Raw genomic sequence first — 14961 nt, 5'->3', positions numbered from 1 at the left:
ACTCTGCAAGCCGCACGTTTAGCGGTACCAGAGCCTCAGCTCAGCGGTAAGTACATGTTGTTTATTAGTCTTTAAAGTACACGTAATCAGGGGCGCCTGGCGGGCTCAGCGGTAGAGCATGTGATGTCTGATCCCTGGGTCATGAATTCAAGCCCCACGCTGGGCCTAGAAGTTACTTTTAAAAAGTAATAATAGTAAACTGTACATTATTATTAGACACACTGTATATATGATATATACATAGTTGGCTTTTTGCCTCAGTATCTTAAGCCCATCTAACTTTGCTATGTTGCTGTCAGTTAACCAATTTAAGGGACATGTGTTGTTTGACAATTACCGATCTTGGTTCCATTATTTTTAAATCCCTGGAGATGTGGAGATGCCCTGCTATTGGGGTGGGAGCCTGGTAAAGAGCAACATCCAGAACTATCGTGGGTCCGCTGAGGATGTCATGCCAACCAAGCAGAGATCAGGGGAGGACCAGGGTCTCAGCATGTCTGGGTCTCAGCAAGGCATTTGATAAGGTCAAAGGGACCACGGGGAAGTTTCCTGGATCCATGTATACAAAAAAGAGAGGGAATTCATTTGCCACTGCTGGAGGAGACTTTTATACCAACTCCTTACACACACAATACTGTAAATAAAGGGGAAAAATGAATCATTTATCCTGCCTTTGCGGTGGAAACAAATAATTCAGATTAGACAAAATACCAGTTGATGAAATGACTTATTTATTACTTGTTTTACAGAAGAATATCATCTAATGAGTGGAGGAAGGATAATCAAATTAGAAAAATCATCATTTTGCAAACCTGAATGAACTAGGGTGAAGGAATTCAGAGCGTGTCGCCCCACAACATGGGGTGTTGGCATATTGACTATTTTGAGTTAAAGGCACTTGAGAAACTGCAGGTGCAAAGGAGGCTCTCTGTCCTTCCTTTTTCTTCCTGAAGGCAGGAAATGAAGCTCCCATGTGAAAGGTGCCCGCCCTGTAGCCAGAGGAAGGAAGACATTCTCATTATCAAGGATGAGAGGCTGAGATTGAGCGAACACTACACAAATACCGACCGTGTTAAAACAATTCCGATTTCCGGGGCACCTGGGTGGCTCAGTCATTAGGTGGCTGCCTTTGGCTCAGGGTGTGATCCCGGAGTCCTGGGATCGAGCCCTGCATTGGGCTCCCTGCTCTGCTGGGAGCCTTCTTCTTCCTCTCCCACTCCCCCTGCTTGTGTTCCCTCTCTTGCTGGCTGTCTTTCTCTCTGTCAATTAAATAAATAATCTTAAAAAAAAAAATTCCGATTTCCTCTTGCCTCCCCACAGTTTAGTCGCTTTGTCACAACTGCCTCTCTTTGTTCAACCCAACAGAAAAGCAAGTAATTTTCACCATGTCCTTGGGTCTTCATTTCCATATAAAGGCTCCAGTGTCATGGGAAACTTACATTAAATAAATTTGTGCGCTTCCTTTCTGTGTGTTTGTCTTAATGTTCAGACCCAGCCAGGAACCCTACGAGGGTCAGGGAACACTTTCCTCCTCTACACAGGACAAAGATCATCAATGAATGCTAAAACCATTAGGTTAAAGGTTGATGGGGAATTGGATATTCATTCATATGGTGCCAAATCTTGTCAATCACAAGTGGGGAAAGGACCTTGACAATGAAGAGATCTAGGGGTCACCACTTCAACTGGGTGATCAAGCTGAGATCAAGAATGGGACAAGTATGGAGCGCCTGGCTGGCTCAGTCAGTGGAGCATGTGACTCCTGATCTCAGGGTTGTGAGTTCAATCCCCACATTGGGCAAGGAGCCTACTTTAAAAACAAATAAATAAATAAATATGGGACAAGTAGATATGATGATCCCCCTGATCCAAGGCCCTGTGAAGCACATAGCATGTGGTAAACTGAAAATCATCGCCTAAAAGATATCCACATCCTAATCCCTGAAACCTGCGAACACTAACTTTCACAGGGGAAAAGAGAATTTGCAGGTGTGATTCAGTCGAGGATTTTGAGATGGGAGTTTATCCTGGCTTATCCGGTGGACCCTAAATGCAATCATTTATACGGTTGTATCGGGAAGCAGAGGAGTCAGCACACACAGAGTGAAGGGAAGGAGGCAATATGCACAGAGGCAGACTGCAGTGATGTGACCACGAGTCACAAGGAATGCCAACAGCTACTAGAAGCTGGGAGACAAGGAATGGATTCTCCCCTAGGGTCTCCGGAGGGGACAAGGCCCTGTGGACACCTTGATTGTGGCCCAGGGAAACCGTTTCAGACGTCTGGCCTCCAGAACTGTGAGGGAATAAATACCTGTTGCTGTAACCCCCAGGTATGCAGTGCTCTGTTTCAGCGGCCACAAGAAAGTACTACACGGTGTCAGACATGAAGTATTCTTGCCCAGGCGATGTAACCGGAATCTACATAGGCCTTTAGGGGCAACTTCCCGTTTAAAGAAAATGCAGAGAAGATTGAGGAACAAGTTCAGAACACCAAAAGGGCACAATTAGACAAAGCCAATACATGGAACATTCTACAAGATGACTGGCCTAGTCTCTTCAAAAGATCATCGTCTCAGAAAGGAGAAAAGAAGGAGATCATTCTAGAATCAAAAGACTAACAAGATGTAACATAAAATAAAGTGCTTGATCCTTGATTGGATACTGGCTCGCTAAAAAATGGTAACTGCCAGGGTGCTTGGGTGGCTCAGTCGATTGTCAGACCATTGATCTCAGCTCGGGTCTTGATGTCCGAGTTCAAGCCCTGTATTGGGCTCCACAGAAGGTGTGGAGCCTACTTAAAATTAAAAAAACAAAAAACAACAAAAACCTGCCACAAAAGACATTTTGGGAACAGCTGGAAAAATCTGAATATCAATTAAATATGAGTAAAATTAGGAATTATGGTCAATTTTCTTAGGTATGATAGCAGTGTAGTGGGTATGTGGGTAAATGTCCTTACACTGGACATACTTATGCATGCTGAAGTATTTAGAGATAAAATGTCTTGGTTATTCACTTTGAAATGAGCTTGCCGAACATGTATATATGCATATGCATACACGTATATAATTTAATATATATTTTTTTAAATTTTCTTTTATCATTTTTTTAAAGCAGGCTTTAGGGGTGCCTGGGTGACTCAGTTGTTAAGTGTTAAGTGTCTGCCTTCGGCTCAGGGCGTGATCCCAGGGTCCTGGGATCAAGACCCTCATCCAGCTCCCTGCTCAGCAGGATGTGTGCTTCTCCCTCTGCCCGTCCCCCTGCTTGTGTTCCCTCTCTCACTGGCTGTCTCTCTCTCTGTCAAATAAATAAATAAAAATCTTTAAAATAAATAAATAAATAAATAAATAAATAAATAAATAAATAAAGCAGGCTTTTGGCCCAACATGGGGCCTGAACTCAGTGACCCTGAGATCAAGAGCCACATGCTCTACTGACGAAGGCAGCCAGGAGCCCCTACATATTTTTATTTTTTTAAAACTCTTTTTTAAAAGATTTTATTTATTTATTTGAGAGAGAGAGAGATAGCAAGAGCAGGAGGGAGAGGGAGAAGCAGGCTTCCAACTGAGCCAGGAGCCCCACATGGGGCTTGCATCCCAGGACCTTGGGACCATGACCTGACCATTAACCAACTGAGCCAGCCAGGTGCCCCACTGACATATTTTTGAATACGGAAAAATGTTGACAATTGTTGGGTTTAGCTGTGGGTATGTGGGTGTTCTTTGTACTATTTTTTCGGGTTATTTTAGGGGGGGAGGAGCTAGAGAGAGGGAGAGAGAGAATCATAAGCAGGCTCCACACCCAGTGCGGAGCCCAGTTCAGGGCTCGAGCTCACGATCCTGAGATCATGACTTGAGCCAAAACCAAGAGTTGGATGCTTAATTGACTGAGCCACCCAGGTGCCCCTACCTACTGTTTTAAAAGCCTCAGGGGCACCCGGCTGGCTCAGTCATGAGAGCATGCAACTCTTGATCTGGGTCATGAGTTTGAGGCCCACATTGGATGTAGACCTTATTTTTTAAAAAGTTGCATAATAAAAAGTTTAAAAACTAGTTTTTTATAACAATTGCTTGGCCTCCTTTAGAAGAAAATAACAGGTGTGGAGCACAGCCACTCCCTGTATGCCAGTAGGAAATGGGAAGCGCCCTGACCCCAGTGATTCCTGCTGTTGCAGGCTCTTCAGAGACAGCTCCCACACCTCCCCACCCCACCCTAGTTTATTACCTGATGTCAGCAGATAACTGGGGATTATTGATGACGTCTCTATCTTTGCTACATTCTTTAGAATTTAGTGGCTTACTGTCAGGCAATAATCAGCCTAGAATTGACCCACTACCACCTGAGGTTCACCTGATTGCCAGAAATAATATTTAGCATTTTAAGAGTCAGCAGATACTTTAACCCTTAGGCATAGCCTGTTTCCTTATTCTTTGAGAAATAACACAACAGGGGCACCCGGGTGGCTCAGTTGGTTAAGCGTCTGCCTTCAGCTCAGGTCATGATCCCAGGGTCCTGGGATCGAGCCCGGCATTGGGCTCCCTGCTCAGCGGGGAACCCGCTTCTCCCTCTGCCTGCTGCTCCCCCTGCTTGTGTGCGCACGTGCTCTCTCTCACTCTCTCATGAAGAAATAAATAAAATCCTTAAAAGAGAGCAAGAGAAATAACGCAACAATGAATCATGGGAAAGTAGGATGTTAGTGGATGGGAAAGTACTACGATAAACAATCGAACAGATGGCCCTGAGCTGCTCCAAGCCCGATGGCCCTGTGTGCCCCTGGGCAGAGCTGTTCTGGCTGTGGCATTGTAACAGACCAAGGCAAGGGCAGCTCTACGCACGCAGTGCTGAAGGCTGGGGCATCTCACACCATCCTTCGTATTAACTTCCTTTTCAAATTATTCACCTGTTTTTTAAAAAAAGTTATTCACTTGTTTTCTCTGCTCCACTCACTAGTTTTCTATTCAGTTGTTCTGTTATTTAACTTGTTTATTGTGCTTACGTACTCGCTCATCTCAATTTGAGTATTTCTGCTTGTTTTTTTTTTAATTAAAAATTTTTTTTAAAGATTTAATTTGGGGGGGTGCCTGAGTGGCTCAGTTGATTAAGTGTCTGATTCTTGGTTTCTGCTCAGGTCAGGATCTCATGGGTCGTGAGATTGATCCATGTGTGGGGCTCCATACTCTGTGGGGAGTCTGCTTGAAGATTCTCTCCCTCCCTCTGGCCCTCCCCTAAATTGTGCTCTTTATCTCTCTAAATTAAATAAATAAATAAATAAATAAATAATCTTTTATTTATTTTTTAAAATATTTTATTTAACAGACAGAGTCACAGCGAGAGAGGGAACACAAGCAGGGGAAGTGGGAGAGGGAGAAGCAGGCTTCCGGCTGAGCAGGGAGCCCGATGTGGGGCTTGATCCCAGGATCCTGGGCTCATGACCCGAGCTGAAGGCAGATGCTTAACGACTGAGCCACCCAGGTGTCCCAAATCTTTTAAAAAATGTGTTTAAGAAAATTTTTTGAGAGCGAGAGCAAGCCATCAAATGAACAGGGTGGGGGAGGGGCAGAAGGCGAGGGAAATAGAGAATCTCAAGCAGGCTCCACAGAGCCCGAGGCAGGGCTCGATCTCACGACCCTGAGAACATGACCCAAGCCGAATTAAAGATTTTATTTTTTTAAAGATTTTATTTATTTATTCGACAGAGAGAGAGACAGCCAGCGAGAGAGGGAACACAAGCAGGGGGAGTGGGAGAGGAAGAAGCAGGCTTATAGCAGAAGAGCCTGATGTGGGGCTGGATCCCACAACGCCAGGATCACGCCCTGAGCCAAAGGCAGACGCTTAACCGCTGTGCCACCCAGGCGCCCCTAAAGATTTTATTTTTAAGTAATCTCTATACCCAACTTGGGGCTTGAACCTACAACTCCATCATCAAGAGTCGCATGCTCTACTGACTGAGCCAGCCAGGTGCCCCTCACTTGTTTCCTTTCCAAATCCATCTGCTCTTTCTTTGTAATACCCTGTTTGTGCACAATAGATTAAATTCTTTCCTTTATCTCTTTGAACATCCTCAGCCTTCGTGCTGCTATCTGAGTTTCTTCGCTATAAAGTCACCTGCTGTTGGGTCTGCTGACTTGCTCCTGCTGGGGCGGATGCCCAGGGTTTTGGAATCTGGCTCATTTTGGATGTCTTCCAAGGGAGCTCCGTGTGTGAGCTTCGCAGTCTGCACGTGTCCCTGTGGGAGTGACTTAGCGTTTGCCTTTGCTCAGCCCTTCAGAATTCACAGGTCCCAAACCATGTTTTAAAGTTATTAAGAGGGGCGCCTGGGTGGTAGGGGCGCCTGGGTGGCACAGCGGTTAAGCGCCTGCCTTCGGCTCAGGGCGTGATCCCGGCGTTATGGGATCGAGCCCCACATCAGGCTCCTCCGCTATGAGCCTGCTTCTTCCTCTCCCGCTCCCCCTGCTTGTGTTCCCTCTCTCGCTGGCTGTCTCTCTCTCTGTCGAATAAATAAATAAAATCTTTTAAAAAAATAAAGTTATTAAGAAATAGTTCAGACATACAAAAATATGAAAAATTATAGTGAGCTCCCATGGAGCCCCTATGTACACACCTCCTTGACTGCCTCACTCTCTACTCACCCCCTGGTCACAGCCCAGGTCACTACCAGCTTGAAGTTAGCATTTAGCAATCCCATGCATTTCTTTCACTATATTATATTTAACTCTAAACAATAGTTAAGCTATAAATATTATTAAACATACATACTACATTTGGGCACCTGGGTGGCTCCGTTGGTGGAGCGACTGACTGCCTTCGGCTCAGGTCATGATTCTGGAGTCCCAGAATCAAGTCCTATGACGAATCCCTGCTCAGCAGGGCGTCTGCTTCTCCCTCTGATCCTCCCCCCTCCTGTGCTCTCTCTCAAATAAGTAAAAATCTTTTAAAAATCTTTAAATACATTATATACTACATATGTATTCTTTTGTAACTTGTCTTTTTTTCCCTTCACATTATGTTTTCGAGAGGTTAATCCATGCTGCCATGTTAGTCATACCACTACGTGTAACACATCACCGCTCTGTGGTATCATATTTTATGAAAATACTACAATTTGTCCATTTTCCTGTTGGCGAACATTTGTTTCCTTCCCCTCTCCCCCTTACAAACAATCACCCATTACCAATAGCCCATCATCACCAAGGACTTTTGTCTACATAATCTCACATACGCATGGAAGTTTGGTTAGGGTGCACTGAAGGTGTATTCCGGAAGTGGGAACATCGTGTTGAAGAGAGTGTGCGTCACACTTCATAGGTATTGCCAAACTGTTTTCCAAATGGATGGTATAAAGTTACAGTTCCACAAACAACGTCCAAAACAGTTCTTACTCCTCCACTCTAGGACTTCCTCACCACCCAAATTACATCCACAAGCTCTGCTGACACAAGTTTCAGTCTCCCCTACAGACGAAGGCATGTGGTTGTGACCCCAGCCGGCAAGCAAAACCTTTACTTCCAACATTGACAGGAGAGCGCCCACCAGCTCCTGGCTTCATGCTATGTGGCTGAGGCGGAATGGACAGTAGGAGATGAGTTCAGAGGCAACAAAGCTAGACCTGGGAGGTCCTTGTTGGGTGGTCCTTGTGAAGACTTTGGCTTTCAGTCTCAGTGAAATGGGAGCCATTGCAGGACACTGAGCAGGCGGGGGGGAGAGACAAGTCCCAAGTCATGGTGCGGAGGGAAACTCTGGCTGCTGTGTGGACATAAGGCCACGATGGGGTAAGGGTGGCAGCCAGGAGAACCTAGGAGGCTTTGTTGGAGTCATGTAGGTGAGCTGAGGAGAGCGCCTACCAGAGCGGAGGTCTGAGATGCAGTCCGATTTGGGTGTTATTTTTAAGGTGACACCAGCAAGATTTGCTGACAAATTGGATATGTAAGGACAGGAGACTATTCAAACCCACATGCACGTATAAGGATTAATGTACACAACAGTCCTCGGTGGTGGGGCGCTGGGCTAGCTCCGTCAGGAGAGTATGTGACTCTTGATTTCAGGGCCGTGAGTTGAAGACCCATGTTGGGTGTAGAGCTTACTTACAAAAAAATTTTTTAAAGTCCTTGGTGGTATTGTTTGTAATGGGGAGAAAAAGAAGTAACACACATATTCTCCAACGGGGAAATGGATAAATTGTGGCATATTTGTAAAATAGACTATCGTAGAGCAGTGATGTGTTACATGCAGTGGTGCTAGGACTAACATGGCAGCACGGATTAACCTCACAAAGATAACATGAAGAGAAAAGGCAAGTCACAGAACACATACATGGTATGTAATGTTGAAGAACACGCACAGCGAGACAAAGTATCGTTTAGAGTTACGTAGAACGTAAAGAAGTCGAGCAAACTCCAAGCGTTCTGAGCAATCAGCAGGGCAGAGGTGTCACCTGGAGGGGCTAACAGACTGGCCGTTGGCTGAGGCTTCCAGAGAGGAGAGGCCTGGAGAGACAGGCGGAGGCCAGGCCCTGGGAGGTTCACTGTCTGTGGCGGCTGAGAGAGGCCAGCCTCTGCCCAGAGTAGTATAGAGAGCTGTGAAATCTGGCCAATGGGTTAGGAGGGCTGTTTACTTCTGAAGTTACTCCTCTTGTAGAGCATGGAATGTTCTGGGATAGAGGTGTTAACAAATCACCATCACTCCTGAGGGGACACTCTGGGGCTCAAGGATGCAGAAGGCTGGAATGTGATTTCCATACCTGAAATAAAGTTCGTGCGACCCTCGCCATGGCTGTAGCTCAATCTTACACCCCAAACCTGGAGCTGGTTCAGGAAGGAGGGTCCCAACACCCGGGGGGAGGACTTGGACCATACAAATAAGGGCAAGAGAATGCAGAAGAGACCTTACGTACAAGAAAGGAAGTTGACCATCTACTAGTCACTAGTAGGATGAGTAAGTGAAGTACTGACTAGGCTATGCACATTAATGATTAAGCTATTTGAAATAATATAACTGTAGCTAATACCTAAATAGGGTTTAATGTGTGCGAGGCACTGTTTAAGTTCGTTTGCACATATTTAAACCTAACAATTCTTTGTAAGGGTAGGTACTCTCACCCACTGACAGATGAGGAAACTGTGATAGTGGGTAAGTAGCCTAGACAAAGTGTATCAATCTTGCTCCAGGATCTTGACCAGTCCCCCTACACTCCTATGTGATACCATTAACCTAGAAAAATGCACTTACAAATAGAAGTCCCCATATATAGTACCCAGAGACACCCATCAATATAAACAAAGTTTTTAAAGTTTTTTTCCAAAATAAAAATGGACAGAAATGTATATGGAAGGGTGAAATCTAAATTACAGGAAAACAGATGAACAACAACAACAAAAAAATCAAGTTGCAGGGGTGCCTGGGTGGCTCAGTTGGTTAAGCATCGCCTTAGGCTCAGGTCATGATCTTAGAGTCCTGGGATCAAGCCCGTTAGACTCCCTGCTCAGTGGGGAGACTGCTTCTCCATCTCCCTCTGCTCCTTCCCCCTGCTTGTGCTCTTTCTAATAATAAAATCTTTAAAAAAATCAAGTTCCAGTAGGACTACATGAACAATTATTCCATATTTATTAAGTTCAAAAAGATACCAAACATAGCATGTTGTTTAGGGATATATTCAGAGTAAAAGTGCAAGAAAAGTCAGGGAATGGTAACAGCCACAGTTCAGCTGGGTAGTTCCTCTGAGTGGGAGGGGTTAAAAGGGAAAATGAATCAAAGGAAGGTTGGTTCAGTTACTGGTAATGTTCTCAAGCCAGGTGACCAGTATAGCAGACAGAAAGGAATTTGAATCCAGACTGATACTTTCTGACCTCAAGCTAATTATCTCACATCCTGAGCCTTCCTTTCGTTGACCCTGACGTGAGGTAGATAGTATCAAAGTTACAAGGTCGGGTTTTAAGGGTTCAGTGAAGTGAAGCACGTGAAAAGCTTAGCGCAGATCCAAGCACTGCTGGCTGTGAAGATCAAACAGGATGATGCCTGAGAGCCAAACACAGTTACATGCTTGGGACCTTGTATCATAAACTAGTACGTTCTTAGTGGTACTAATTCAGAAATCCATGGAGGAATAAGTCCAAGTCTCCTCCTACCCTCACCCACCCCAGTCTCAATCCCCTCCACAAAAGTAACCTTGACTGATAACAGACTAGTTTGGTTCTTGTCTTAAGAACAAAAACCCAAGTGAGGGATTTAAAGAATCTTAATTAAGTATTACCTACTTTAATCCACAAAGTTTTAGAGAACAAGTCCCTTTTAAACAGGACTAATCCTAAGGTTTTGGGCCAAGGACTGAAGCCCAGGGAATCCTTTACTAGGGAACAGCAATAGGAGCAGCCAACTGCACTCTCTCTTCCAGGGAGTACCAACCAGGGCAATGTCAGGAAAAAATAAAACTAGCAAAGGTGATTAAGTAAAATAAAGGTTGGGGGAAATCTTTCCTAATTTATTAAGATTTATTTTAGAGAGAAAGAGAGCTAGCATGTGCACAGGCAGAGGGGCAGAAGAACCTGATTCCTTGCTCCATTCCACAACCCTAAGGTCATGACCTGAGCTGAAATCAGATCATTCAAGTGACTGACTACACCACCTAGGCACCCCAATCTTTTCTAATTTAAAGTGGTGGTGGGTATCTGCATGGTTCAGTGGGTTAAGTGTCTGACTTTGGCTCAGGTCATGATCTTGGGGTCCTGGGATGGAGCCCTATGTAGGCGTCCCTGCTCAGCAGGGAGTCTGTTTGTCTCTCACTCTGCCCCTCCCCAGGCTTGTGCTCTCTCAATATTTTAAAAAATTAAAGTAAAAAAGTGGTGGAGACCAAGCTATAAATGCTCAGGAGGCAGGGGCGTCTGGGAGGCTCAGTTGGTTGGGGGTCTGCCTTCAGCTTAGGTCTGTCTCCAGGTCCTGGGATGAAGGCCAAGCCCCGCAGGTTCCCCACTCAGGGGGAGTCCGCTTCTCCCTTTCCCTCCCACCCTCCCATGCTGTCCCTCTCTTGCAAATAAAACCTAAAAAAGAAAAAAAAAAAAAGGTTCAGTAGGCAAATACAGAAGAAATGTTAATTTTTAAGAGATGATTAAGTAGGGGCATCTGGCTGACTCAGCTGATAGAACAAAAGACTCCTGATCTCAAGGTCTGAGTTCGAGCCCCACATTGGGGGTAGAGATTACTTAGTGACAAGTTAAAAAAAAAAGACTAAAAAGTAGTAGGAGTTAATAGCACCAAACTGGTGCCAAAAGTTACCCCTGGGAGCAGTGATGACAGGTATAGGGAAAACAGGCAACCTCATGCGGACACGGATGTCACTGAGCATAAACTCGTACAACCTTATGGAATATACTGTGCATTGTTTTACATGCTTAAATCCTTTGAAAATTCTACTTTTGGAAGTGTAGTCTACCACACAACTTCCGATGGGTTCAAGAAACAGGGAATCAGCACTGGTTATACAGCATGACTAGAAACCTAAATGCCCCCCTCCCACGAACTGGATAATTTAGAAGTTTTATAGCAACAGAAATTTGTACATGCTGGTGGAAAATCATCCTTGAAATAACAGACAAGTATGAATATGCTTTCTTTCCCAATTTTTACTGTGGTGAAACACACATGAAACTTACCAACTTTTTTAAAGACTTTATTTACTTGACAGAGCTAGAGAGAGAACACAAGCAGGGGGAGCCATGAGAGAGAGAGAAGCAGGTTCTCCACGTAGTCAGGCTCCAGCCCACCCCAGGACCCTGGAATCATGACCAAAGGCAGACGCTTAAGCAACTGAGCCACCCAGGCACCCCCATCTGAACCATTTTTAAGCACACAATTCAGTGGTATTAAGTACATTCTGTAATCTTGAGCAACCATCACCACCATTCATCTCCATAATTCATCTTGAAAAACAAACTCTTTATCCATCAAACTCCCCATTTACCCCTTTCCTCAGCCCCTGGCAACCACGATGGGTATATACGCTTTTAAATATAGACCCAAAAGCTTTTAAATATAGACCCAAAAGGCCAACTAAGCATCTGTGTTAGTATTTCAACACCCTAAAAACCTTATTTGTTAACATCTAGTCCATTAAAATCCTATGGCAGACCACCTAATTTTAGTGTCAACCTAGTTTTAACTTTTTGTACACAGTTGCAAAGAGGTATAGCTAGCTGTCAGCTGTGATGCTCATTCACAGACGGTTACCTTTCACTTCCCTAAATCTTTTTGTACCACCTCGTTTTTATGGAAACCAAACTTTTATTTTGCTTTAAAATATTTTATTGGAATCCTTTTCATAAGAACAAGTATTTACATTAAAGAAGTCTAATTGGTCTAAAAATATTTAAGCGTCTCAATATTTCTGGACAGTTTCTTTCCTCCAGTAAGTTGACAGCTGCTCACACAGGTTAATGCAGGAAAGCCAGAAGGATGTCCTAGGATCTGCCCAACACCAGATAGGAGATATCCTCTGCATTAACAAAACCCTGAAATTTCGTAAGAGAACATATATTAGAATGATGCAGGCAAATGGAATTGAAACCTGAACCTGGGCACGTAGGGGAAACTACATCAGTGGTTTCAAAGACCCTCAGAGAAATGATCGTGGTCCAAGAAGGTTATTGTTACCACTCTGGGGCTGCAAGAAAAAAGGGCACTCACCATAGTAGCCAGGGAGAAAGAATGTGGCTCTTCACTGCTCATCACAGCCTGGAGGTTCAAGTGGCAGGAGCCATTACCTAGTCGTCACAGACATCTCTGCACAGCATTTCTCCAAGAGGACGAACTCCACCTTAACCCACCAGATCGGTACCTCATCTGAAAGGGCTTCCAGAATAATCATGCTAGAAAGATGAAAACAGGACAGACAACCAATGAGAAGGACAAACCAAGTTTAGGCCCCCTTGTCGGCCCCTTCTCTGAAACTCAAGTATCCAGTTCTCCAAATGAGTCAGAATTTAATTTTTGACATCAAGACCAGCATCAGAGACTCTAGTCTGAGAGATCATCATTCCCATTTAAGGAGACCTGGGTCAGGGGAGGCCATGCTGGGAAGGGATGTAATACACTGAAAGGCAACTGCCCCAGTATAAAGATGTATTAAATGAAGAGTAGAGATAGAAATGGGAATAAAGTTGGGGGGGGGGGGGACACACACCTCAGAACTGGAAAAAAAAAAAAAAAAAAACCTCCACCAAGGGAACCCAGAACGTAGGAGTGTACAGTAGGAAAGTAGGTTTAACCAGGCTAGGACAAAAACACGGGGAGTTACAAAGGATTTTTCAATAGTCACAAAAGAAATGTGAACCAAAAAAAGTAGTCCTTGGAAAGTCCCCGGTAAAACTTGCATTGCTTCCCATGTTCATTAGAAAACAGGTTCCATACTTGCCCCATGAAACAGAGAGCTTTGGAGACAAGATGGTGAGACGCACTGAGAAGGATCTCACACCTAATACTCACGTTCATTCAACGGTAACGCACCGGCGGACATCTTAAAACACCTAACGGATAAATCAAACACGGGGATTCGTTACTAGTGAAGGTTCTCAGCCACCAGCTTCTCCCCAGCCCACGTATTAGGAAACCCCAGCCCGGGGGAGGGAGATGGTCAGCGCGCTGCGGTGATGGCGTCAGCGAGACACTCGGAGTCACCTGGGTTCATCATTACCCCCGTCTTCCCCCAGGACCACCACCAGCCACTCCATCTCGCAGTCAATCCACTCACCCTCGTGGTGCTGCGGCCCAGCCTGCGAGGACCAGGGGCCTGGGAAGAAACAGGGCGTCAGCCGAGGCCGGGACGACTCCAGCCAAGTCCCCCCTGACCTGGGCTGGGTCAGTTCCAAACAGTGGCGTCATGGACGCATCAGAAACTCTAGTCTGTAATGGCAGTTCATCCTGCTCAGCCCGAGACTGCGGCCCCCTCAACCGGTAGGGCCCCGAGATACCTACACGCAGGAAGCCGTGCGAAGACAGCGCAGGGCGCCGGGGCCGCCGCCTCCCCTTGGTGTAGGGGAGGGGGCCCCAGCTGCTCCCAGCAGCACCGCAACACGCCCAAACTGAAGGAGTCAGACCGTCGCACAAAAAGAGCGGCGATGGCGGGGCCCAGCTATTTATAGCAGCGTGCGGTTGGGGGCCTGACCGGCATGGCTGTCTTCGTCGATGCCGGGCTCGACCCACGGCCTCTTCCCCTTCGTTCGTCCAAACAAGAATAAACCAAGTGAAAGAGAGGCCAGGGGTGAATGTTTCACACTCTTCCGGGCAAATATTAGGGCATATTTTGTTAATTTTGAAAAACAAAAGACGGATGACTGTCTTTCGACTGGCCGGGCCGGACGCATGCGCAGCTGAGCTCACTTCCTTGGTGGCCGCCCCACGCAGGCTAGTACCCCCTGGAGTAATGATCTATGGACGTGTCTCTCGTCCTCACCGGTGCCCGCGTGGGATCCAGGTCCCTCCAGAAGGCTGTCACCCGCTTCGTCTAGCCAGCGAAATCTGAATTCGCAACCCACTCGAGCCCTCAGACCTGTCAGGCACATTAACCTTAGTGTCTTTTTTTTCTTTTTTTCTTTAACAGCTTTAAGATATAAATGACATACAAGAAACAATTTCAAAAACACCGTTTGAGGGTGCCTGGATGGCTCAGATGGTTAAGCGTCTGCCTTCGGCTCAGGTCGTGATCCTAGGGTCCTGGGATGGAACCCTGCATCTGGTCCCTACTCTGCGGGGAGTCTGCTTTTCCCTCTCTCACTCTGAATCTGTGTCTCATGAATAAATAAATAAAATATTTTTAAAAATAAAACAAAATACACCACTTGAAAAAAACACCATTTGATAAGTTTATTTATCTATTTTCAGGTATTTTTATTTATTTTTGCTAGAGAGAGCGCGCGACTATGAGCAGGAGGGGAGGGGCAGAGAGAGAAACAGGCTCTCCACTGAGCAGGGAGC

The 14961-nt window shown here is 45.5% G+C and overlaps 1 long non-coding RNA gene and 2 other non-coding genes across 3 annotated transcripts; all 3 read right to left on the bottom strand.

Annotated features, from left to right (window-relative positions):
* Positions 1 to 11646: 11646 nt before the first annotated feature.
* Positions 11647 to 14120, bottom strand: LOC123790986 (uncharacterized). Its single transcript, XR_006779259.2, has 5 exons — positions 13963 to 14120; positions 13739 to 13777; positions 13474 to 13514; positions 12676 to 12857; positions 11647 to 12500 (listed from the first exon to the last, which is right to left on the bottom strand). It is a non-coding gene; the product is annotated as an uncharacterized LOC123790986 (long non-coding RNA).
* LOC123791085 (small nucleolar RNA SNORD52) lies at positions 12962 to 13029 on the bottom strand. The gene has a single exon (XR_006779278.1). It is a non-coding gene; the product is annotated as a small nucleolar RNA SNORD52 (small nucleolar RNA).
* On the bottom strand, positions 13620 to 13682 carry LOC123791086 (small nucleolar RNA SNORD48). Its single transcript, XR_006779279.1, has one exon. It is a non-coding gene; the product is annotated as a small nucleolar RNA SNORD48 (small nucleolar RNA).
* Positions 14121 to 14961: the final 841 nt, after the last annotated feature.

The sequence above is a fragment of the Ursus americanus genome, chromosome 32 (assembly GCF_024610735.1).
Source record: "Ursus americanus isolate L20-20 chromosome 32, mUrsAme1.1.p, whole genome shotgun sequence".
NCBI classification, from domain to species: domain Eukaryota; kingdom Metazoa; phylum Chordata; class Mammalia; order Carnivora; family Ursidae; genus Ursus; species Ursus americanus.
The sequence above is the reverse complement of the archived record's forward strand: the minus strand, read 5'-3'. Positions and strand labels throughout refer to the sequence as shown.